Here is a 23607-nt window from a genome sequence, read left to right as displayed (position 1 = left end):
AAACTGACATTATCGGATGGTTTTCTCGGGATTAATATAATCAGGGATTCATAAACTCAAAAATCATTAACTCCAGTAGATACACAATTAATTATGTAAGTATTCCTAGATAACGTTTAACCTGCAAGAGCTAATAGACTGACGTCAATATTTGACTTAAAGCGAATGCAGAAAGTGGACGGTTATAATTTTTGCAGTAATATACATTATGGCCTGTTGCATCAGAACAGCGGAAGTAAGCAGCCGATTAGCGTAAATGTGGTTTCCATAGTAGACAGCCGTAAGAGCCCTCACGTCTTGCGGCTCACCATCAAGTGACCTTTGGCGACCGATATCGCAGCTTTTTGAAGACGTTTGCTTGGTGCTCTCCCGCTTGTGAGACAAAATCAATCTCGTCACTAATGGGCGTCTTGTAATGCTGTCCCATATGCGGTCATTAGCTATTCAATCCCGCTGTTCAGTGTGAAATTGCTAGGAACCCAACGCGCCGGCCAAGAAAAAGGAAAAACAAGAACAAAGCTCGAACCATTTCTAGATACGGTTATGAGCTCCTAGCATGGTGAGCGTGGTCTTCTATTGGGATCAGATGGCGCGTTCATAAATGAATGATTGTAATTTGCGTAATATATTTTCGACCTTCTGCAGTAATTTTTTAAATGTGTCACGCTGTCGTCTAGTAATGAAGAAATCATTTATTCATCTAATATTTCTAATTGGTGAAGGAAATTTGAATACATTTCATAAACCGCTGAGAATATTTTTTTCATTAGACTCTGCAGATATGCGCTGGCCCTTCAATAATCTGTACGTAAGAATAGACAAAATAAAAATAAATTCTGTACCTGTTTAGACAAGCTACTAAATTTATTAGATATTTATTTACTCTTTAGGGCACTCCTTTACTGCGCTTGTATTGAAATAAAATATACTGAGCGATTAGCTAATAGATGCTTACAGCTTGGTTATTCATCATACAGACGAATTACCACCTTTTCCCAGATTCACTAAACTATATTCGGTAAACCTCGTTCAACTATCTAAAAATCAGCTGTAAACTGATGTGGTCGTGGGTAATCCAACTGGTACCAACCATTTTGGCAGCAGTTGGGCTTTTATGTTGCAGCTGGGTGTGAGAGAGCTCACTCTGGTACCATCCATTCGTCTATATAAAACAATACGGACACGACTTTGAAATTTCTTATGTGCCCCAAGAAAAAATAACTAATTGCACTACTCGTGGCCCAGAATGAAGCGAAGTGCGAAGGGTTGCGTTTTGTTTAGGTTACTGCAGCAAAAAAAACCTGGCGTGCTTAACTAGTGGCAAGTGAGTCATAAAGAAAAGGCTCCTTAGCAGCACTAATGCTTCTGTTGCATGTTTATACGACAAGTGCATCTTTACCTGCGACACAATAAAGGCCCGATTTCGTTTTGGTTTCTTTCAGAAGTCGGAAGAGGCTGCACTATGAAGAGAACAACATTTTGTCTTCTATTTGTTGCCCTGTATATTGTGAGGTAAGAAATCAGGCAGTCCCGCCCTTGCAAACTTTTTTTATGGGAGCAGGTACATGATGACAGCGTGTACACAGGATGTGCACTTTCGTCTCCATTCCGCATTACGGAAGTGTTATGCGCTGTACAAAATATCCCCAGCCACAAAGAATGACACAAACAAACTGATGTATTTGTTTGAATAATGAAATACTGACTTTGGAAGGTCGCGTAGTTTTGGCCTATGCAAGAAAGTCGTACGCATAGCTACTCTCACGTAACACTCTAAGAGAGCGTGAAGTGCGGAAAGCGGGTCACATGATATTCGTATATATATATATATATATATATATATAAATATATATATATATATATATATATATATATATATATATATATATATATATATATATATATATGTATCTATATCGCCTGTGGCAGCTGGCATATTCTTGTTCTTGAAATACATGATTCGAAGAGGTGGACATAACTATCACGAGGAACAGAAACACATGTTCCACTTTTTAGCAAGCCTTCACTACTTAACTGTTCAATGAATTACACTACGCCACATAACGCAATTTGCCAATTGTAGCCGGCGAACTTGCAACGCGTATCTACTTGAAATAAATTTCAAGAATGACAACCGTTTCGATATTTACTTCCGAAAGTGTGGGCGAACTGCATGGATGTTCTTCATCTTACTTTTGGGGTTAATATTATAAAAGAGCGTTTTGTTAAAAAAAACAAGTGGAAGAACACTGCATATAAGGTAAGATTGATGCCACATATCTCCAAACTGGCTCATATTCTGGAAATTCATTCAAAGTGCATGCGCCTTAGTAACCCACCGGCTACAATTCGTAAATTGTAATGCGTGCCGTAAAACGAATAATTCGGAAGCTAGTTAGCAGGTTTTTGTTAATTAGGGAAATATGTTTCAATTCCTCGTGCAAGTAATGTGGGCCTCTGAGTAAAGAGGCACGTGGGCAAGAAATATGTTATCTGCATCAAGCAATTCCTAAGAATTCAATTAAACTTAGGAGATACCACCCTGCACATTATACGTCGCAAAAGGAGAACAAGCAGTAAAATATGGCCGTGGCATGAAAACAGCCAGAAAACAACTTTTAATGAGAGAGGACAAGGTAAATGCTGTGAAAGTTAAGCAGAATGATGTCATCAGCGTTTTCGATGATATAGTAAAAGCAGCCGAAGGATTCGGTGGGGAGCTTTCTTTTGTTTAAGCTCAGCCAAATTTAATAAGAACTTGTCTGTGGCAAATCGCACAGTTCTAGTCATCCAGATAAATAACTGAATAAGATGGTCATTACTTGCATGAAATTCGGAAATGTGCTAGAATAATTACCTTTTCAGTTAATTACCTTAAGGCACATGTTTCAATCTAAGAATTGTAACTAGTAAGTTACACACGGAACACATTCTGAGGATGGTGCCTGTTTCGATACGCGTGGCGCAATAATTAAGGTAAAAACTCGGTGTTGTTCCACTTAGTTCTTTTCAAATAAAATGCCGTTTGATGCATTGAAGCACAAAAGCAAATGGAACGCGAACGCAATTTGACAGACAATTTGAATATTACTATTTCGGAACTGGTTTTGTCCTGTGAATTCGATAATCGTGCAATTGAATCAGGTAATTGAGATATTGCGAGAGTATATTAAAGTTATATATATTGTGCTAATAGAATATGAAAAGGCATTTCATTCCGTAGAGATACGAGCGATCACGGAGCCATTGCGTGATCAAAGAGCATAGAAGACGTACGGGAATGCATTGGAAAACATCTACAAAGATTGTACAGCTAACTTCTTTCTCCAAAGGAGTAGTATAAGATTACCTAACAAGAAAATATGTCGGGCATAGGGACACCATCCCTCCAACGTTGTTCACTTCATGCTTAGATTCGTAGCTTTCAATATTGCAAAAGCATCTGACAGCTTCGAATATGAAATTTTCTTTTCTAGATGCGCTAGCTCTGCTGTTACAGACTACTTATAGGCATGGATAGATTTCCTTTCGGATAGAGAATTCTTTTGTTTACAAGATGGGCGACATCGGGTGCATGTAAACAGACGAGACAGGTACCGCAGGGATCAGTTCCCTCACCACTTTTGTTTGTTAATTTGTTATCTTCTGTCCCGGTTCGCCAGCAGGTGCAACTCTATCTATATTCTGATGATAATGCACATTTCTCCATATCACTGGGCAGGAATACGTTATGCCAAACTTTGCAATCATATTAGTCCAAGCTCACGCTCTGGCAGGACGGATTCTTTCGCTTAACGCCCATAAATGCTTCGTACTTGTGTTTCAAATCTGAAATCCCAGTTTCACTTCTCTCCATTATCGCAATGAACCGATACCGCCAGTTGCAGCTTTGAGGTACCTAGACCTAACGTATGATGGCAAGCTTAACCGGAAGCAGGAAACCGTATCAAATTCTTTTAAAGATGAATGTGTAATGGCATTGTTGCGCCGGTTCAGTAATAGAAACATACGTATGCGTAGAGCTACTTTCGGAATATAAACTTTAGTCCACCCCATTCTTGAATTTGAGTGTATTCCTTTTTCAGGATATGGTAGGATACAAGCTACGTTGATAAATACAACGTGGATCAATACCTACAACGTGGATCAATTCAATTTTCTAATTGGGCAGAGATAATTTTGGGGGTGGGCCACCCAAATTTTGAGAGAGAGTCAGTCAATTTGAAAGTGAGCCAGGTCTGTTTTGAACGTGCGCCAACTTAATTTTCAAATGGTGAAAAGTCAATTTGAGGAGTGGGCCACTGAAATTATTGGGTGTGAGCCAAGTGAACTTTTGGAGTGGACCAGATCAACCTTGAACTTATGCCAACTCAATTCTCGAAGGGGCAAAGTCAATTTATTTATTTTTACGCTTAAACGGGTTAAGGACGATGTCGCCGTGGGGCTTGCGGACGAGTGTCGATGTTATGGGACAAAGTTGCCGCGTGGATCAGTGAGGACGAATTACAGCCAAGGACACAAAATTTTAAAGGATAGCTAGATGTTGGTGGCGATGAGCTGGAGAAATATCAGCGCCGATGTGGGAGTTTAATGCGGTGGGCTAGGCACGGTATTGATGACATCAACGTGACAACGGGGGAAGTCTTCAGGATAATCAATATTTTCAACGCATTCGACAGCTTGAACACATCCTAAGGACATCTCTACTCTGTAAAACAACCGGGTGTGGGTAGTGGTCGGAGACCAACACCCCCGTGGCCCGATAGGTATTAGTGAGGGCGGCAAGCGAGAGAAAAATTATTTTTTTGCGCAAACACGTTAGATGGCGTAAATAATACAGTGGTGTTTGGTTCCGCAGCACCGGAGTGGTCAACAATTACTACCAGAAGTTTCCACGGATATTTTTGTGTCGGCATCGACGAAGAGCTCGCTATTGCTAGTACTAAGAGAACCACCGGCCGATGGATAGCTCCGCTTCCGCACGACAACTACCGATGACGACCTTGTAATGTAGCAGAAAGTCCCATTTGAGGGTGGAGGTCGTAAGAGCAGATGGGCAACACGAAAAACGTGCGGATCCCACACACTGCGGAAATCGATGTAATCGAAGCTTCGCATGCTGTTTCTTTGGTTGACGATAATTAGCGGTGATGTTGGCGTCGATGTATATATTATTCAGCCTTTATTCTAATACGAGAGTGGTGATTTGCACCACTGCTATTTATCTGTGCAGTCCATAGAACATACTAGGAGGCGTGTTTGCTTGAGGCATAGTTGTACGTCTTTGTTCATAAGCTCTTAGGCGGTTCGCTATTATCGTTGTCTCGTATGGCACATCGCATCGTGCCAGAAGTGGTAAACTTTATTTCTGTTAAGGGCTTTTTCGTAGATCAAATAATTATTTTATTATTGCGTATGCATTGTATACGTACATTCGCGGTCTTCGCTGGGTAGCGAAGAGGGAAAGAAAGCTTTCCTTTAAAGCTCGATCAGATAATATAACGCCTTTGATGAAGGCGTGGAACATGTACGAGGCTGATGAATGAATGTTCTGTGCGCTAGTAGTTGAGAGTGCCGTGCTACAAATTGACTTAGTAAATTCGTTGAGCTTTTGACGAATATTCTCTTTGATGTAACGTATCTATAGTGGTTGCTTGCCTAGCTGGTTCATCTTATGGCGTTTTTCACTGGTCGATTCGGAGCAGGATTTCTTGCTCCGCGGCAACGAATCCGAATTTCACTGGTCGATCTGGAGCGGGTTCGCGCGTTCCACTGGTCGTTTGGGATCAACTCGCTCCGCGCCGGATCTCTCTCCCTTGCTCCGCCACCGAGGCGCGGATTCGGGCGGAAATAGCACGCGTCACTTCCGTCTTCAAGCAAAATCGGTACCCGATTGGTACGCACTACATTGTGTTGTTTCGCAAAATGGCTGCGTTCGGTGCTGCTGCAGCGCTCGCGTTTAGCGATGAGAGCTGGGACGACAGCGATCACGAAGTGACGCAAGTGCTGTACGAAGCTTTCTATGCACGTTGTGCATACACAATCCTTGCAGGCGCGACATGAAAATGACGGACTATGCAACTGCCACGGTCAAATTACCCACGGGGGACGGCGAGTTTGGTCGCTGTGGAAACGTACAGAATGGAAGTCGGGCATGGTTTTCGGAACCGGTTCGTGCGACGTGTACGCAGACTTCCTGTGTGATCCGTCGCGGAGCGTTTTTGCGGTCTGCTGGCGGATTCGGATTTGTGAAACCCGAGCGATCGCTCGAGGATTTCGGCGGCCGCTCCACATCGACCAGTAAAAACGCCATTAGTCTGTTGCAGTTAGATGCGATCACATTCAGAGGGGAAGGTGGCAAATTGCACTCGTACGTTTGCTCACAATAACCAGAAACAAATTTGCTTCTTTATCAAATCCAAAAAGTGGTGTTATGTTCTGCTTAAAGCCAAAAACGCATCGCTGACACGGACGTCACGTTTCATCTTTATAAATAGGCCGGCACTATTGTAGTGCTAGGGTATGTTTGCTTCTAACAAGTATGTAGATAGCGGAAAGATCTGGCACACCTTGGCAGGAATAGCACTGCAGAGACGAATGTGCCCTAATCTCAATCTTAATCGACAGGTTGTGTTCTCTTGCCCTATCACTGACGCAACGGCCTGCGAGGCCGATATACACCCAGCCGCACGTAAGTAGAAGTAGGTGCACCACCTTGAGCACGCAAGTCAAACCCGGCCTTACATGCTTTTCCCCCCATAGGCTGCGCTGCTACGGCCTTAAGATGTGCGGACTCAAGCCAGCGAGCTTCCGCGGAGCCGAAGAAACAATACGTACTTTGTACCTGCTGGCCACTTTATTTGGGTTATGGACCACTTTATCGTTGTACGGAACAACATGCGGGTCTCTCTCCATTAGTGGCTTGGTTTTCCGCAATACGTTCAATTTTTGAAAGAAGTTTTATGCTCCTGTAACCACAAAACAACAAGGGTATCTGACCGACCGTAGTCATGCGACCTGATACTTAAGATATTCCTGCATTTTGTGAGAACGAAGTCTCACCAACCCCACCTTAAGAAACATGCAACCTATCGCCTTCCTATCAAGCTTAATATACGCACAGTCCGACGTTAAAAGCTCTTAGCGTGAATACAGCTATTGCGCGTAGCCTATGTGGGCCATGAAAAGATTAGACTTAAACCTGAAAGCTGGTACGAGGTCTATAGCTTAAAGCTATAGCCCATAATTTAGTCGAAAGCGCATCTCTCGTTTATTTGCTTTATCTAAGCTAGCCGTTTCGTACTGATTCTGCAAACATGCTGGGCTAATTGTGGAAGAGGCACATTTCTGGTTAAAAATTAGCCTGAGTGCGGAGTCCTGACAATCACAGCCTGATCGAATGATGTCACTCTAGCTACGCGAGCGCCTCTCATGAACCTTGTGCACTTACATCAAACTTTTGAAAAGGTTACGGAACAGTATAAAATTACTTGGAGACCCTGGGGAAAGATTAAGAGAAAGAAAGTGGCGGTACTTATTAGGGAGCTGACCGATGAAGCTTAGATTACGGTTGAGTTGAAGAGGAGTAAGGGGGGCAAGGTTGCGGATACACTGCGTAGGACAAATGACGCGTTGTCTATTACTATAACAAAGCTCCTTCAAGGGCAGGAGTGTGAAATACGTTCATACTTGGCAAACAATGAAGACATTGACGCGACTTAAAATTCGGTGGCATACTGTGCAATTTGCAGACGGAAAATTACGAAAATTTTAAATGTTCGGAAGGAGCGTTCAATGCATTGTAGCTGAAATGCAATCATGCTGTTAAAAATGAGTGCCTTAGAATTAACCGCATGCGAAATGTTTGCGTTTAAAATAGTGCATAACAAACATTTTCGTGTGCACAGCTTACGTGGGCGCCCGATAAGGTATCACCGAGCATAAAGTTATTGTGGTCGGCCAGTTAAAAAAAACACTTACTTGATCCTGACCATCATATCAAAATACGTCGACTGCACTGTTTGCCGATTTCAGAAATAGCAATTTGCATAGCGAATTTGGGGAAACGAATATCTTGAAGCCGCGATCTTGCTGGAACCAGTGCAAGCTCGAAATGCCGCCTTTAGTTGAATCTATCTGCGTACGCTTTCTATAGCTGAATATAGTTAAAATTATTTGAAATGTTTTGCGTTTGACAGAGCCGTCACTTCTACATGATTTATTTATTTATTTTATTTTATTTATTTATACATGCTGCAGCGCAATTTGCGCTATAGCAGGAGTGGGTTAAGAAATGTACAGAAAATGCCTTGGGGTATACAGCGGTAAACACAAGTGAACACTTTTAAAGAGCACAGATGAAAGAAAAACACACAAAAATACAAGTGAACACCTTTACAAAAGAGCACTGATGAAAGAATACACAAGAAGCTATACAAATGCTGCCAGGCATATCCATGCCTGATTATGCCCATACCTATACCCATGATAATGCATCTGGGATGGAGGTTGCAAAAATTTGGAATGAGCATGAGCGAATGGATCCAGGTAATGAATTCCCGTCTTCGATTGAGCGGGGAAAAAAGCTGAACTTGAACATGTTAGTACGTGCGTAGTAGGGTATTAAGTTTAGGTCATGATGAGTTTTCGTTGATGATCCCGGCGCGAAGTTAATGTAATTATCATTTGAGAGCCTAACTAAAGAATTGGCAATGCAATGCAAGAATTTTAGTGATTCGACACGGCGACGAGAAGAGAGCGTGTTTAGGTTCAAGGAAGAAAGTGTTGAAGAGGGCGAAAAGTTTCGATCGTAATGATGACATATAAATCGCACAGCTTTTTTCTGTAGAGCCTCTAGTTTACTAATCTCTAACTGCTTATGCGGGCTGCAAACTACAGATGCATACTCAAGAACAGGGCGGATTAGAGATTTATACATTAGTAACTTTGTGTCTTTAGGAGATCGGGTTAGCGTTCGCCTCAAACAACCTAATTATTATAGTGCTTTACTGCATATGTAGTCAGTGTGTTTGGACCATGACATGTTATGCGTGAAAATGACACCAAGATACTTATACTCAGAAACCTTATCTACTGTAGGGCCATTGGACGAGCAACTGAAAAGGGAGGGGGAAGATTTGTTGCAGAAAGACATCAGAACGGTTTTATTGAAATTAATGTTCATTTGCCAAATGTTACACCAATCACAAAACCTAGAAAACGACTCTTGAAGGCGATAATGATCATTAGAAGATTTAATCACTTCATATAGAACGTAGTCATCAGCATAGAGACGGATGTTAGAAGAGCAGTGAAGTGGCAAATCGTCTATGTATAATAAAAAAGAAGAGGCCCAAGGACGGAGCCTCGGGGCACACCTGATGTTACATCAACAGTAGCGGAGTCAGTCGAACTGTAAGAGACGAACTGGAGTGAAATGAGAAAAAGCTTAATATCCAGTTAATAAATGAGGATTATTCAGTGTAGCATTAAGTTTAGAAATAAGTTTAGAATATAAAACGGTGTCAAATGCCTTCGAGAAATCTATAAAAATGGCATCAACCTGGTTGCCTACGTCAAGGTTAAATGAAATGTCATGCGTGAACTCAACTAGCTGCGTTAACGTGCTAAAACCACGCCTAAACCCATGTTGCATGTTAGACAGTAAATTATTCGATTCCAGAAAGGCGTGATGTGCTTATGAATGACGTGTTCCAGAATTTCGCATGACTGTGACGTCAGTGAAATTGGTCTGTAGTTCGTCAAACACTGCTTATCTCCAGATTTATAAAGAGGGACCACTTTGGCTAACTTCCATGAAGAAGGTACAGTAGAGGATGATAAGGAGTTTCTGAATATGACTGACAAATATTTTGATGACCACAACGAATAACGAACAAGGAACGCGTTGTGTATCCCGTCCGGACCGGTGCATTTCTTAACATCCAGGCTTAATATAAGGTTGAGGATGCCTTCGCAGTTTATCTCAACGTCACTGATTGCTTCAGAAGAAACTATATTGGTAAGTGTCGGGATGAAGTTGTTATCGGAAACAAACACGGATTGGAAATACTTGTTGAATGCATCGGATATCACCGCCGGGTCGTTGGTGACGTCATTATCTATTCTGAAAGAAGTGGATGAAGCATCGCGAGGTAAAATAGAAGACCAAAATTTTCGTGGGTTAGTTCTTAACAAATAGTGCAGGTGAACGCGAAAAAAGAAATCCTTGGCATTTTGCGACATAAGATTGAGTTCTTTCTTTGCCTTAAGAAATCTATCCAACGCCATGGGATCAGTGCCTCTTCTGGAACGCCTTAATCTTCGAACGCGACGGGACAAATGCAAGATATCGCGAGTCATGCACGGAATGTTAGAATTTTTTTTCTTAGTTTTAATGGGCACAAAACGTTCGATACATGATTTGACAAGATGCTCAAAGTAATTAGCAAGGCAGTTGACGTCCTGGTTATCTGCAAGTGCACTAAACATATCGAAATGATAAGATAAGGCATCAGTAATGGAGTTGTCGTCCGCACGAGTGAAATCAGGGAAACTAGTAAACGTGTAGGGGGATTTAGAAATTGGACAGGAGAGTGACACTAAAACGCCTTTATGGTCTGAAATACCATCAATTACCTCGCAAGAAAAGTCACGTTCGGCTCGGTTAGCGCTTAAAAAAACTAAGTGAAGGACGGAATTTAATCTGGTTGCAGTAGGAGCAACCTGGGTGAGACCAAAGGACAAGGAAATGTTGATTAGTTCTTTACATATAGCTGTGTCGCGACCGACTGCAGACAATGATGGCCAGTGGATGCCAGGGGCGTTGAAGTCACCCATGCAGATAAAACTCGACGAAGCAATGTTGATCTCGCTCATGAAATTTGAAACAGCATGAAGAACATTAAGAGTAGAGCCGGGGGGACGATGTATAACACTAATCACAATACACAATAAGGCGTGCTCCGAAGTGGTGGCCTCACAAATAACTTTGCCAGAATCGGTTTCCTTACCGTGCACTAAAGGCATGGGAGTAGAATGTTCTTGCAATCAAGCCCCATAAGAATTGCGCCATCGCAGTTGGAACCGAGTCCGCTCAAAATTGCGAAGCGTTAGCATCTGAGGTGCCATGGCGCCCGAGCGAGTATTTGTGGAGGAAACGTAACGTACCCAGTAAAAATCCACTTGTGCCCACTTATGCCAAGAAAGGCCAGTTTCAACTGTTGCATGCTATCCCAAGCAATTTTTGATAACACCTACTTTTGCATTTTCAGTTGCCAATCTCGTCCCCGAACTGGCGCCAGAAAGGTTATGGTCGAAGAACGAATCGGTTCAGAAACGTGCAGAAAATATGTAAGTAAAATACTTACTACATTTGGCAAGGTAACGCTGATATAGTGCAGGTAAACCCAGAAATACTTCGCATGGGAACAATTAGTTCATAATCGAACGACGTCTTGTCAGAAAAAGATTAACAGTATGGCTTCGTTGGTTTTGTAGCGCACTACTACATGCCACAATGGTGCGGTGCTTAAAGACGACAAGGACATGCCCAGCGCGCTGGCGGTGCGCGAGCCATGGAATCGGTGGAATCAGGCTTCCGCCTGATTGAGCGGGCTTGGCTAGCCATGTTTTTGCGGAGAACAAGCCCCAGCATCTGTCTCGTTTTTCTTCACTGACAAATTATTGACTCCGAACTTCGCGCCATCGCTCCCAGCTACGGGTGCCTCAGCCGCTTCAATGGGCCTATCGCTGCAAGGACCTCGAGTTCCGCTGCCTCCGCAGTCCGCCTTCTATTCAGTCCGTCATGGCCTCGAATTCTGCTGATCAAGTACTGCCGTCAACGCCAAAACCCTGCGACCCCGAGGTCTCCGGTCTCAAGGTCCCTGAGTTCTGGTCGTCGGACTCGGGAACATTAGTTCGTTATCATCTAATCCTTGTTACCTCGCCACCACCTCAGTTCGCAGCTGAAAATGTTCGACCACGCTGGTGGAGCGCGTCCACTTACTGATGCTGCGATTGTTGGCTATATTCTTGGGAACAGTTGGGTGTTGATTGTGTTGTTGTGTTGCCTTTTTGCAGCTTCCGTTCTATTCGTAGTATTTATTTTGTTACCCAAGGATTGCACTTCGACATAACCTTTTGCTTCACTCGTATAATGTCGCGGATACATTTTTGAACCAGGAGCTTGCAGTCACCCCATATTTCAATATTAAAAAGTACGTTTGATTCACACATGGCATGAAATTCACAAAAGTGTTCAATACGTCAATATCACTGGCACGCGAGAAAACTGGGAGAATTTCTTGTTTTTCAGTCTATGGGGCAAAATTCACTTCCAACGAAAGGTACGCGATATTGTGGTCTGATATACCTTCACAAACCTGAATTTTTGGGTTGGGGCGGACAGCGGCAGCATTTGCAAGGAAAAGGTCCAGAAGTGATAGCGTATTCTTTGGAATATGCGATTTTCCAGTGCTCAATTCCCGTCCTGCTGGAAGGAAGCTATAGTAGTTGCAATTATACAGCAAAGAAAATACCCCTCCCGTGTACACAGTTGCAGACCTATCATTTTAACAAACTGTGTATGTAAAGTGTTTGAAAAAAATCACAAACCGCCGATTATTGTACTTTTTGGAAAACAATGGAACTTTGGATCACCGCCAAGCCGGTTTTAGACCAGGAAGGTGCACAGCAGATAGCATAGTCCTACTTGAGAGCTATATACGAGTCGTATTTGTTCATAAACAATATTGGCTATCAATATATTTTGATCAGGAAGAAACATGCGACACTATCTGGAGGCGTGACATACTGCAAGACCTCGCGTCGCATGGCGTGTCAAGCAACATGTTTAGCATATTAAAAAGCTACTTGTCTTAACGGAAGCATAGAATAAGGGTGGGAACTGCAATGTAAAGAGTCTTCGTGGAGGAAAACGGTGTACCACAAGGAGTGCTCAGCTGCGTGATATTTTTAAAGATACTACAATAATGAACACTCTACGAAAAACGCTGCCACCTTGAATATCATACTCAGTCTGTGTAGATGATATACATATAAGTTTTAAATCATGCAACCTGTCTATATGCCAGAGGCAAATTCAGCTGGGAAAGACCTGGCTTTCTAAATGGGCTGAAAAGAATGGCTTTCGCTTTAATGAAAAAAATACGACACGTATGTTAATTTCACGGAAAAGAGGCATACAACCTGAACCAAACATTGCGATGAACGGATATGTGCTTAGTATAAAGGAGGAGCAGAAATTTCTTGGCGTTATATTGGACGATACGCTCTCGTTGGTGAACATATAAAAACATAAAAGTCAAATGCTTAAGAATTATGAACATCGTTAAAATAATTTCGCACCAGTCGTGGGGAATTGACAAGAAATGCTTGCTATTTCTCTATAACTCTCTGAATATAACGCGCATTGATTACAGGAACATCCTTTAACAATCATGTACACGTTTTCTTAAAAATTCTGGATCCTCTACACAACCTTTGCGTGCGACTAGCCCTAGGCGCATTCCTACTAGCCCTGTTGCAAGTTTGAACATAGGAGCTAATCAGTGAATTCTTGACCGACAATGTAAGCATTGTAGCTTTATGTACATACTTAAGATTAGCTCCAACGAAGAATACCCGTGTTATAAATTATGAAGAGCACAGAAACGCTAGCCGTCATTGCAAAGCGGCCAACGTTAGCGAAGCCACATCTACTAAAAGCACTGTCGCTATGCCGAGAAAATAACATAGTGCTGTCAGACGTTCACCCACATAACACTGAAGAGTTAGCAGCACCATGGGAATCAGCCCCGATACAATGTGACTTCTCGTTCACAGAAACAAAAAGAAAGAATACACCTCAGGGAACTGTACGACCACATTTCTTATCACTGCAGAGTGAGTACAAGTACCTAGAATTTTACACTGATGCTTCAAAACCTGCTAAAAGAACATCATGTGTGGCAAGAGGTCCACATTTTGTAGCCCATTGAAAATTAAAGTTATGCACAAGTTTGTTCACTGCTGAAGCTCATGCTATACTTCTCGCAGTAAAAGAAATAATACAACTATATCAATTGGCAATGTACATAGACACCTTAGGTGTGGTCTGGTCGATACATCTAAAAAAACAGAGAAAGAATTCGGTCATAAACACTCTCATCAGGACCTTATCCTTAGCCTAAAATAGAGGGCTACATGTTGAAATTTGCTGGATACCCTAACATACTAGTAGACCTTATAATGAAGCGGTAGACTCAAATGTTACTTGAGCCGCTCTAAGGTCACATATAGATGTAAGTTATGTGTGATATGAAGATATGAAACCTGTTGCTCTAGGAGTGATGTGTCGCCCATGGCAAGAAGCCCCCTTGTGACACATCAAATAATAACAAATGCCACATCATCCAACCCTACATTACACAAACATCTGTACACTAGCGTAGACATGAGGAAGTAATTATATCGTGACTGAGGAAAGAGAACACACATGCAATAAATTGATACTTGCTAACCGGTATCGGTCCACTGGTCTGCATCAGATGTAGAAGTCAACTCACAGCCATACATGTTCTTATACAATGCCCTGACATAAAAGCTTCGCCATAAAAATACTTTCCTGAACTTTACCGCAACATCTTACCCATGCACTCTGGGTTTTTCCTATCGGCAGCGCCAACGTTTTCCCTCAACCGGCTCTTGGGCTATCTTGATGGTGTGAACTTTTTGAAGAATATATCTTACCGCTTTTGAACTCACCTTCTCTACACTACCCGAAATCCTACATGATCAACCTAAATTTCCCAAGGAAATGCAAGGCGTTTTACAGCCATCGCAGCTCATCACACGAGTCGCAATCCACTATACCTGTAGTCATGTTTTTAGCATTATACCGCAGTACTAAACATCGGTACTTGCGCTCTTTGGCCGTTGTAGCCCTTGCACTATAAAACAGCAATAATCAATCAAAAGTTTGCAAGCAAGAATTTTTTAATGTTCTCAGTTTCAATAACAGATTCGACATTCGCCGATCTTTCTTGATTCATTTTTTCATTCTATTTGAGATGCACTATTGGGTATTGGCAATCTTTTATCCCCAAGGCAATGGAGATAATTTAGGAGATATTTTCGTGGCAGAAACTCTGTGAGAACGTGGTCTGTAACGTTTCGTCTTGCTCCACGTGCATCTGACGGAACCTTACACCTCGTCCAACGTGACCTTTTGTGCACCATATTTCTATCTGGTAGAATTTTGTGATGTTGGCATCGATCACTTCGGTCCGTTTCTTAGAACACTACATGGTAAAGGGTATGCGATTATTTCAACCGTTAATTTAGCATATTCATTTGAAAGTCAAAGTGGTTCCGGGTACGTCTGCCACGCATCTTGTTAGCGTTTTAAACCAGAACGTCCTTCGGCACAAATGAACACCATACGGGAATTATAAAGAGTGAGGTGCACCAATCATGTTCACAGTATTCACAGGTACCATTAAATCTATATAATACAGCAAGCCGCAACTTCCTAGTGTCACGCACCAACAAATGCCTTGTTAGACTGAAATACTCACACCTTAACAAACCTAGTACCTTGTTATGTGCGCACAACTCGCACTGACTGTCACGTCTACCTATCAGCGTTTATTTTTGCGCTGAACATGTCTTGCCAAGAGACAACATGGAAATCGGCTTTTCACTTGCTCTTTTCTTAAAAATCAGTGTTTTCTGAGGAGCACCTCCTGCGGAACTCTCGCGAGCATCACCGCCGCCTTCCTAGTGATACGCTTTTCCCACGACTCCACGGAATACTAACCTAAACGGCAGAAATTATTGCCAAAACCACAGGATGCCTCTGCTGCCCGTGTAAACGAGCATATCGGCGCAGTCACCTTTTCTCCTGAGGACCTAGGCCTGCTGGAAAATCACAACAGTCGAAGAGGATTGGTCATTATGTTCGTCTCGATACAGCGGAACTTTCCCGGCAGTTGGGAGACTTGGCACAATGACATACCGAATCTGAACATTACGCGAGGCGAGAGAGCGCCGTTTCCCGCCACGTGTCGATCTAATGGTGTCCCAAGTGTCTCGACCCACAACTTTGACTTGCTGAGCTGTCCGGGATGCACACCCTTCAGCGGAGACGTTTGTATTGGAAGATGACATTGAGTTGATGAGGAAGAAGTACTGCTTTTCGAAAACAAAGACCACGGTATTCTTTGAAGGTGCTTTCCACATTAGCCTGCCGTGATGGCGCTAATGCAATTCTCGTTAAACTTATACTGTTTGCAGGGTGAATTTCTCAAAGAATGCTAACATGAGGAAAAATAGCAGTGAATATGTATATATGTCCAGAAGCAGAACGTGGCACAGGGAAACTGCGTACGGCGCGAACGTTTTCCGGATCTGGCAGGACACCGGATGCGTCAACGAGGTGTCCCAGCACGGTGATCAGCACAATGTGCCAGTAGCCGGATCGAAGATAGGTGGACGAGAAGTATTTAGCTCCGTGCAAGCAGTCCAGGGCGTCATGGATGCGTGGCAGTAAGTAGACGTCTTTTCGCGTGATCATGTTTAAGTGGCGATAATCGACGCAAGAACGCCAGATACCATGTTTCTTTTTCACAAGGACAACAGGCGAAACCCAAGAGCTGGCTCATGGCTAGATAACCCCTTTGTGGAGCAGTTTGGCCACTTCTGATTGGATGACTCGACGTTCACCATGCGATACATCATAGGGACGCCGAAGAATAGGATTCATGTCTCCAGTGTTTATACATTGGTGAACAACAGATGTTTGGCCTAAAGACTTGTCGCCGAAATCAAAGATGCCACAGTGGGATTCAAGCAGAGGCCGTATGTCCGTGGCCGGGCAGAGGTGAGGTTAGGTGCAATTATTTCACGAAGTCACTCGTTAAAGAACCAGAGCTGTCAGCTGCAATTAGCGCTAATAAGCCAATCTCGGCACTCACACTCCCAAAGTGAAATTCGCAACCTCTAGAAATGCTGGCCAAGGACATGCCGGCCGGAATCACTTGACGACACAGGCTGCAATTCAGAAGCGGTCGAACGACGTCGTTATTAGCAACCGTGGCCAACGTATGGGGAACAGCAACGTTCCGGTTCAAAAGCATGTCGATGACCGGGAGAAGCACATATTCAGCGTCAAGAACCTGTGACTTGGCCTCCAAAGTGACGTAAGTAACTACCTCGGGTGAGCGACGCACATCTTGAAACTAGCAAAAGTGTGTTGGGGTGGTACTCGGAGCATCGGCGAGTTGCGGCAGTTCTAACCGAAGAACGCTGGTCGCGCAGTCGATGAGAGCAGAATGAGTGGATAAAAAGTCCAATCCAAGGATAACCTCGTGAAGGCAGTTGTCGATCACAGCAAAGAGAACTGAAGTAGGGCGGCCGGCTGTAATTAAACGCGCACTACACATTCCAAGAAAAACCAGCACGCCGACCTCGGCCACAGGAAGCACTCCGGCAGCTGCTGGGGCGAGGACCTTTTTAAACATCTATGTAGGCTAGCACTCATCGCAAGTACGTGGCCTCCAGTGTCGACGAGTGCTTGGACAGGTATACTGTCTATTTTAACGTCAATTACACTTCTCCTTGTGGACACAGACAGAGGATTTGCTGCGGTAGTAGGCAATGCAGCACCACCTCCGAGGGCTGCTTTTCTTAGTTTTCCGGAAGGATGCGGACAAACGCCACAGAGGACGAAAGGCGACGTGGTTGAGGTGAACGGGAAGATGGACGACGTGTTTGCGGTGAACGAGACTGGTGATCGCGCGGCGATGGTGAGCGACTGTACCACGTGTTCCTTGTAGTGTTTCCGGCGCTGTTATACTCGATGGTGGACAAAACATTGCGAGTATTTCCATCAAAACGGCTCAGGTTGGTCGGCGTGCGAGGTGTTCAGGATCACGAGTTGCGACAGCAACGGGCGACATGACGAATTCGGCGACAAGTGAAACACATTAGCTAGTCGTCCACAGTTCTCCACTCAGTCGGGTTGCGATAACACGGAGAGAAGCGTCGGGGTGGAGGGAATATAGTATATGTGCGTTCATTAGCTCCGGGATTGGCTACAGCACATACAGAATGTAAACCAATGTTTTCAAGTTCCTGGCGAACAATGGCTTGTAGAAGAGGAACGGAATAAGCGGTAGCTTCAGGGCTACTCGAACAGAAATCTGCGGACACCATCACGTCGAACGATTCGCACCACATCCTCTGATGGTGATGCATGCTGCTGCGCGGGTTGATCTTCACACGTCGACGTTGCGGCAGCATTGGGGAGTCTCTTGAATGCGTGCAAGACGTGTCGGCGTTTGGCCTGCTCGAATTGTTTGCAGTCTTTGATGATAGCATCACCAGTAGAGCAACTTTTGCACATCAGGAGATTAAAGGCGTCGGCAGCAATGCCCTTTAGCATGCGCCCGACCTTCTCAGCTTCTGTCATGTCATGATCAGCTTTACGACAAGGTACCAGCACCTCCTGGATGTACGAGACATAGGACTCGCACATCGAGACATAGGATTGGGCACGGGAGGCCAGTTCCTGCTTTGCGGCAACTTTATGGCCGGCTGGTTTGCCAGAGAACTCTGTAAGCTTATCTTTGCATTGGTCTCAGATGGTTAGCCCCTCTTCGTGGTTTTCATACCACACCTTCGCCGCGCCTTTCAAGTAGAACAGCAGGTTAGCTAGCATTAGCCTTGGATCCCATCTGTTGATTCCACTCCCGCGTTATTACATAGCCACCCCCTCTTCTGCGTCGGCGCCATCGGTCCCGCAGAAAGGTCCAGGATCCTTGGGTGTCGCAACCACAGCCGAAGGTGACAGCGACGTAGCTAGCGACGGTGACGTTGGAGGCGGCAACGACGTTGACCCCGCGTGCTCACCGTCATTCATGGTGCGGACGGGGATGCGACATCCACTGCGGAGCTCCGTTTCCACCCGTGGTGCCCCGCACCTCCACCAATATGTTTCGGGGATGTTGCGAGTATAGAAAGACTATATTTACAATATATATGCAGGATGAGTCAGAGTAGTTAAGATGCCTGACCACCAACAACACGCAGCAGCCCGCATATCCGATCTGCTTCGTCTCTCTTCTTTGATCCTTCCGTTACAATATTTCTGAATAATACGGTTAACGGAGGCTGTCTCATTGGGATGTAAATAATACCGGCTAGTGCACAAATATTGTAAAAATACTGACACTGCAAGAACTATATTGATGTGTATTTGAATACGATTAGTCAGCTTTGATAATGTAGATCACTTTCTTGAGTGTTTGTTTGTATTTAGCCACTTCAACGGCAGCTTCTGTCACTCTGTATGTGTAGTTGTTATGTGTCATTCCTCAGTGACAAAAACATTCTACCCTTCCTTGACAGAACATACAACTACGTCAAACAACCTTTATATTTTATCTATATATACAAAGTACATTGGCACTAAGTATAACCAACAAAAGATTCAAAAAGCCCCAGTGGGACACTTGGCAGAAATATGAAAGCTGTGTTCACAGCAGCCAGCATAGTACTTTGTTGGGACTTCGGGTAGCCAGCTCTCATATGGGAACCTCAGGTGTACATCTCATCTCTTAGGTGCGCTAAGTATGTGACCTTACTGCGCCTGGAGTTCTCGCATAGGTTTCTCTCCTCTGATCGTGGTTTAAAGCAGACAAGATGTGTGCCACACTTAGTCGTTTGCTCCTGCTCTGAATCTAGAAATGACGTCTCCTGCTAGTAACTAAGTGTCCACCAAATACATTTAGCCACAAACTTTGTACTCGTTACCGAAACTCAGCAAGAGAAACAATGAATATCAGGCATTTCACTCTGTGAACGTGCTTCTGTTGCGAAGCTGTTTAGCACACGACACGGAGGTGACACATAATTTTTAACAAAGCTAGAAACTCATTTATTGTCTTGATGGGTGGTCATCGTGACGAAAGGTACTCACACTTATTTATTGTGTTGATCAGTGGTCGTTATATACCTCGCAACTGCAACCATATTCTTTGATAATATCAAATGTATGCATGTACGCTGCTGTGTGGTCGGTTGGGCCGGATCGGTGTGGAATCAAGAACGATGTGTCTGCAACGGGGAACGCGTAAACCGCTCCCTTTTCGGTACCGATACATCGCCATTGAAATCACCGACGACAATAGGCGTAGTGTAATCGCAGCTAATTTATGCAAAGTGCGTAGCCATGAATTTTACGGGACTATGAGTCATTGCATTTTTTTTGCTTTCTTACGGGGTATGAGCCATTCCTCACGGAGGTATGAGCCGTTGATGATGACGGTTGTGGACATGGTGTTCTCTATGTTGCATGCGTGATTAGAAAGAATTTAAGTACTATTCGCTTTACTTTGGTAAGTGTTTGCAGCCTCAGCCTTACGGGGTTATGAGCCATTGCATTTTGCGCTTGCATGCGGGAGCATGAATGCTTACAGGGTATGAACCAATGATGATAGTTTTTGTTCACGGAGAACAAAAATGCCTTGAATCTTAGTCGTACAAATCTTCGCTGTAAAACATTCAATGCCATTCCACTCTGCGAAGGTGGATGACCAACGAAGCTGTACATGAAGGCCCCTTAATGGCGTACTGCCCATTGCCGTGCTTCAAATTAACGTATGCACAAAAATGGAAGGCCAGTGGTGGCTAGTCACTCCTCCAAGACGTTAAGCCTCGGAAGATGATTAGGCACCGGGAGTATTCATACCCGTGTACTATTGCAAAAAGCGGCACGACACTTTTTACTAGCGTATACCGGCAGGCAGAATAGACAAGCACCAAACCGCACTCCGATAGCACACACTGCTTCACCGTAGCTAAGGTGGTCTTGCGTTGGCCGACGTCAAGCAGTGTCTAATGGTTGTGAGGTCACACGATAAGCACACACTGTCACACACAACACAAGGCACACAAAAGCGGTTCCCCAGAAACTGCCTCTGTACCCTTGCTATTGCTCCCGTGAGACGTTCCAAGTTTGCAGGATCAGAGCCGCATGACGACTCTGATCTGCAATTTGGTGGAGGGTTTAAAGCCTGCTTCACATCCGCCTCAGATCTGCTCGGCAATGTACTATCTTCGGTATCGGCCCACCTATACGGAGAAATTCTGCATCTACGCTGCCTGATAGACGCAGGCAATTTTTTCCTGGAAGTAGCCATATACAGCTTCGCTCTAGAAGAGCTATCTATGGTATGCTGCATGTAGACAACATTCGCTAATGAAGGGTAAAAAAATTCATCTGGTGCTGACCTTAATCAAACCCACACCATATATATTCAGATCACCATCAGCATTATCAGTGTATTTTATGTCCCCTGCAGGACAAAGCCTCTTCCTGCGATCTCCGATTACCCCTGTCCTGCACCAACCGATCCGAGCTTGCGCTCCGCGAGTTTCCTGATTTCTTCACGCCGTCTAGCTTTCCGCCATTCTCGCCTGTGCTTCCCTTCTCTTGGCACCCATTCTGTAACTCTAATGGTCCACCCGTCCTCTAGCGTGCTCATTACATGGCCTGCCCAGCTCCATTCGAGGGAAACCTCCCTGGGTTTCCCTCGACGTCCGTAGCTTCGCCCACCTGGAGGAGAGAGAGCTGCTAAAGAGTGAAAGCACAGTTTAAAAATAGGATTGCGCAGCATAACGAGGCGGCGATCGTGGGTAGAGCGTAGCAGGGGACAAGGAGCGGTGTGGCGGTGACATAGGTGGTGTGACGTCATTTCTCTCCGATGAAAACCCTCGCGTTCACTTCGGCGGTCTTCTTTCTTGCAGTGGATAAAAATTATGTGCGGCTCTCCTATCGCAAACACCAGATACCAGTGGAGCTGCGGGAAGAAAAGCAAAAGTTAGACTAAGAGTGCGGTTTGGCACTGTTTTACTATCCATTCCCCAGCTCCGGTGGTCTCAGGTGTTTTGTGGTAGTAGAGCCACGCATTTAATTGCATTTTCAAATGACAATAAGATCTAGGCTATCCCAGTTTGATTTCTGAGCGACACTGCTCTCTTCCTGTTTCTTAACATTGCGCCTTACTTCATTCCATCGCTCTTTGTGCAATCCTTATTTTTCTTCTCGAGCTTCGTTGTCAAACTCCAAGTTTCTGCCCGATATGTTAGCAACTGGTAGAATGCATTGATTGTACGCTTTTTTTAGTGATAATGGTACGCCTTGAGTCAGGATCTGGCAATGTCTGCTGTATGCACACAAACCCATATTTATTATTCTGTAAATTTCTTTCGCATGATGAGGGTCCCCTGTGAGTAATTGACCTGAGATAACGTACGCCTTCACAGACTCTAGATGGTGACTGGCGATTCTAAACACTTGTTCCCTTCCTATTCTGCAGATAATTATCTTTGTCTTCTGAATATTAATCTGCAACCCCACTGGTACACATTCTCTGTGAAGGTCCTCAACCATTTGTTGTACTTTGTCCCCAGCGTTGCAAAACCGGGAAATATCATTTGCAAACCAAGGGCTGTTGAGACATTCGCCGTTGATACTCGCTCCTAAACCTTCCCACTTTAATAGCTTGACTACTTCGTCCAAGCATAGAGTAAATAACGTTGGGGAGATTGTGTTTTCTTGCTGGACCCCTTTTTATAGGTATCTGTCTACTTTTGGAGAATCAAGGTAGCTGTGAAATCTTCCTCGATATTTTTGGAAGATATTCGCGTATACCTCCTGTGCTCCTCTATTACGCAATGCCGCTATGGCAGGTCGTATCTTTACTGAATGAGATGTGTTTCATAATCTATGAAATCCATACAGGGAGGTTGTTTGTACTCTACAGATTTCTCGATTACCTCTTTGATGACACGGATGTTATGCATTAGAGTGTATCTATTGTTGAAGCCAGCGTATTTCCTTGGTTAACAGAAGTCAACTGTTGTGCTTTTGCTATAGGAAATTATTTTCGTAAATACTTTATGGAATACAGGAACTAAGCTAATGGGCCTATTATTTTTCAATTCCTTATCGTCTTCCTTTTTGTGAAATAATATACTGTTGGTTTTCATCCACTTCTCTGGCATCCTTGAAGTCGTGAGACATTCCGTACAAGGGGCCGCAATCTATTCAAGCATGATATCGTCACTATCTTTAGTTAAATGAACTCCTATTCCGTCTTCTCCCGCCGCTGTTCCCCGTTTCATGTCTTGTAAAGCCCTTCTAACTTCCTCGCTAGTTATAGAAGGGGCCTTTGTATCCTGTTCATTCGTACTTCAAGTTCACGTAACATGGATGTTGTGGGTACTCTACCGGTCACTATAGATCTCTTCCTCTGCTTGTACTGTATCTTCGAAACCGCTGATGATAATACTCTGCTTATCTTTCAGTGTATACATCTTGTTTGTCCTTTGCCATGTTTTCTTCTCATGCATGTCGTGCTGCGTACATGGTTTTACTTGTTCCTCAGTGTTTGTGACGTTACATTTTTTAATGTGCCTCAGTTTCTCTGTGTTGATAGGTTTTGACAATTCCCGAATTCTATGTGGTCTCTTCAGTTGGGCACTTTCGTACTTTGTTGTTTCTTTGTTAGATTCTTCGTTATTTGGGAGTGCTTACCTACC

The 23607-nt window shown here is 43.9% G+C and overlaps 1 long non-coding RNA gene across 3 annotated transcripts in view; it reads left to right on the top strand.

The window, feature by feature from the left end:
- LOC142564523 (uncharacterized) overlaps positions 1 to 23607 on the top strand; it is a 76304-nt gene that overhangs the window by 5755 nt on the left and 46942 nt on the right. For all 3 annotated transcript variants that reach the window (XR_012824588.1, XR_012824587.1, XR_012824586.1), the window contains exons 2-3: positions 1443 to 1512; positions 11274 to 11352. This is a non-coding gene — a long non-coding RNA (uncharacterized LOC142564523). The remainder of the gene's footprint in view (positions 1 to 1442; positions 1513 to 11273; positions 11353 to 23607) is intronic.

The sequence above is a fragment of the Dermacentor variabilis genome, chromosome 11, assembly GCF_050947875.1.
Source record: "Dermacentor variabilis isolate Ectoservices chromosome 11, ASM5094787v1, whole genome shotgun sequence".
NCBI classification, from domain to species: domain Eukaryota; kingdom Metazoa; phylum Arthropoda; class Arachnida; order Ixodida; family Ixodidae; genus Dermacentor; species Dermacentor variabilis.
The sequence above is the reverse complement of the archived record's forward strand: the minus strand, read 5'-3'. Positions and strand labels throughout refer to the sequence as shown.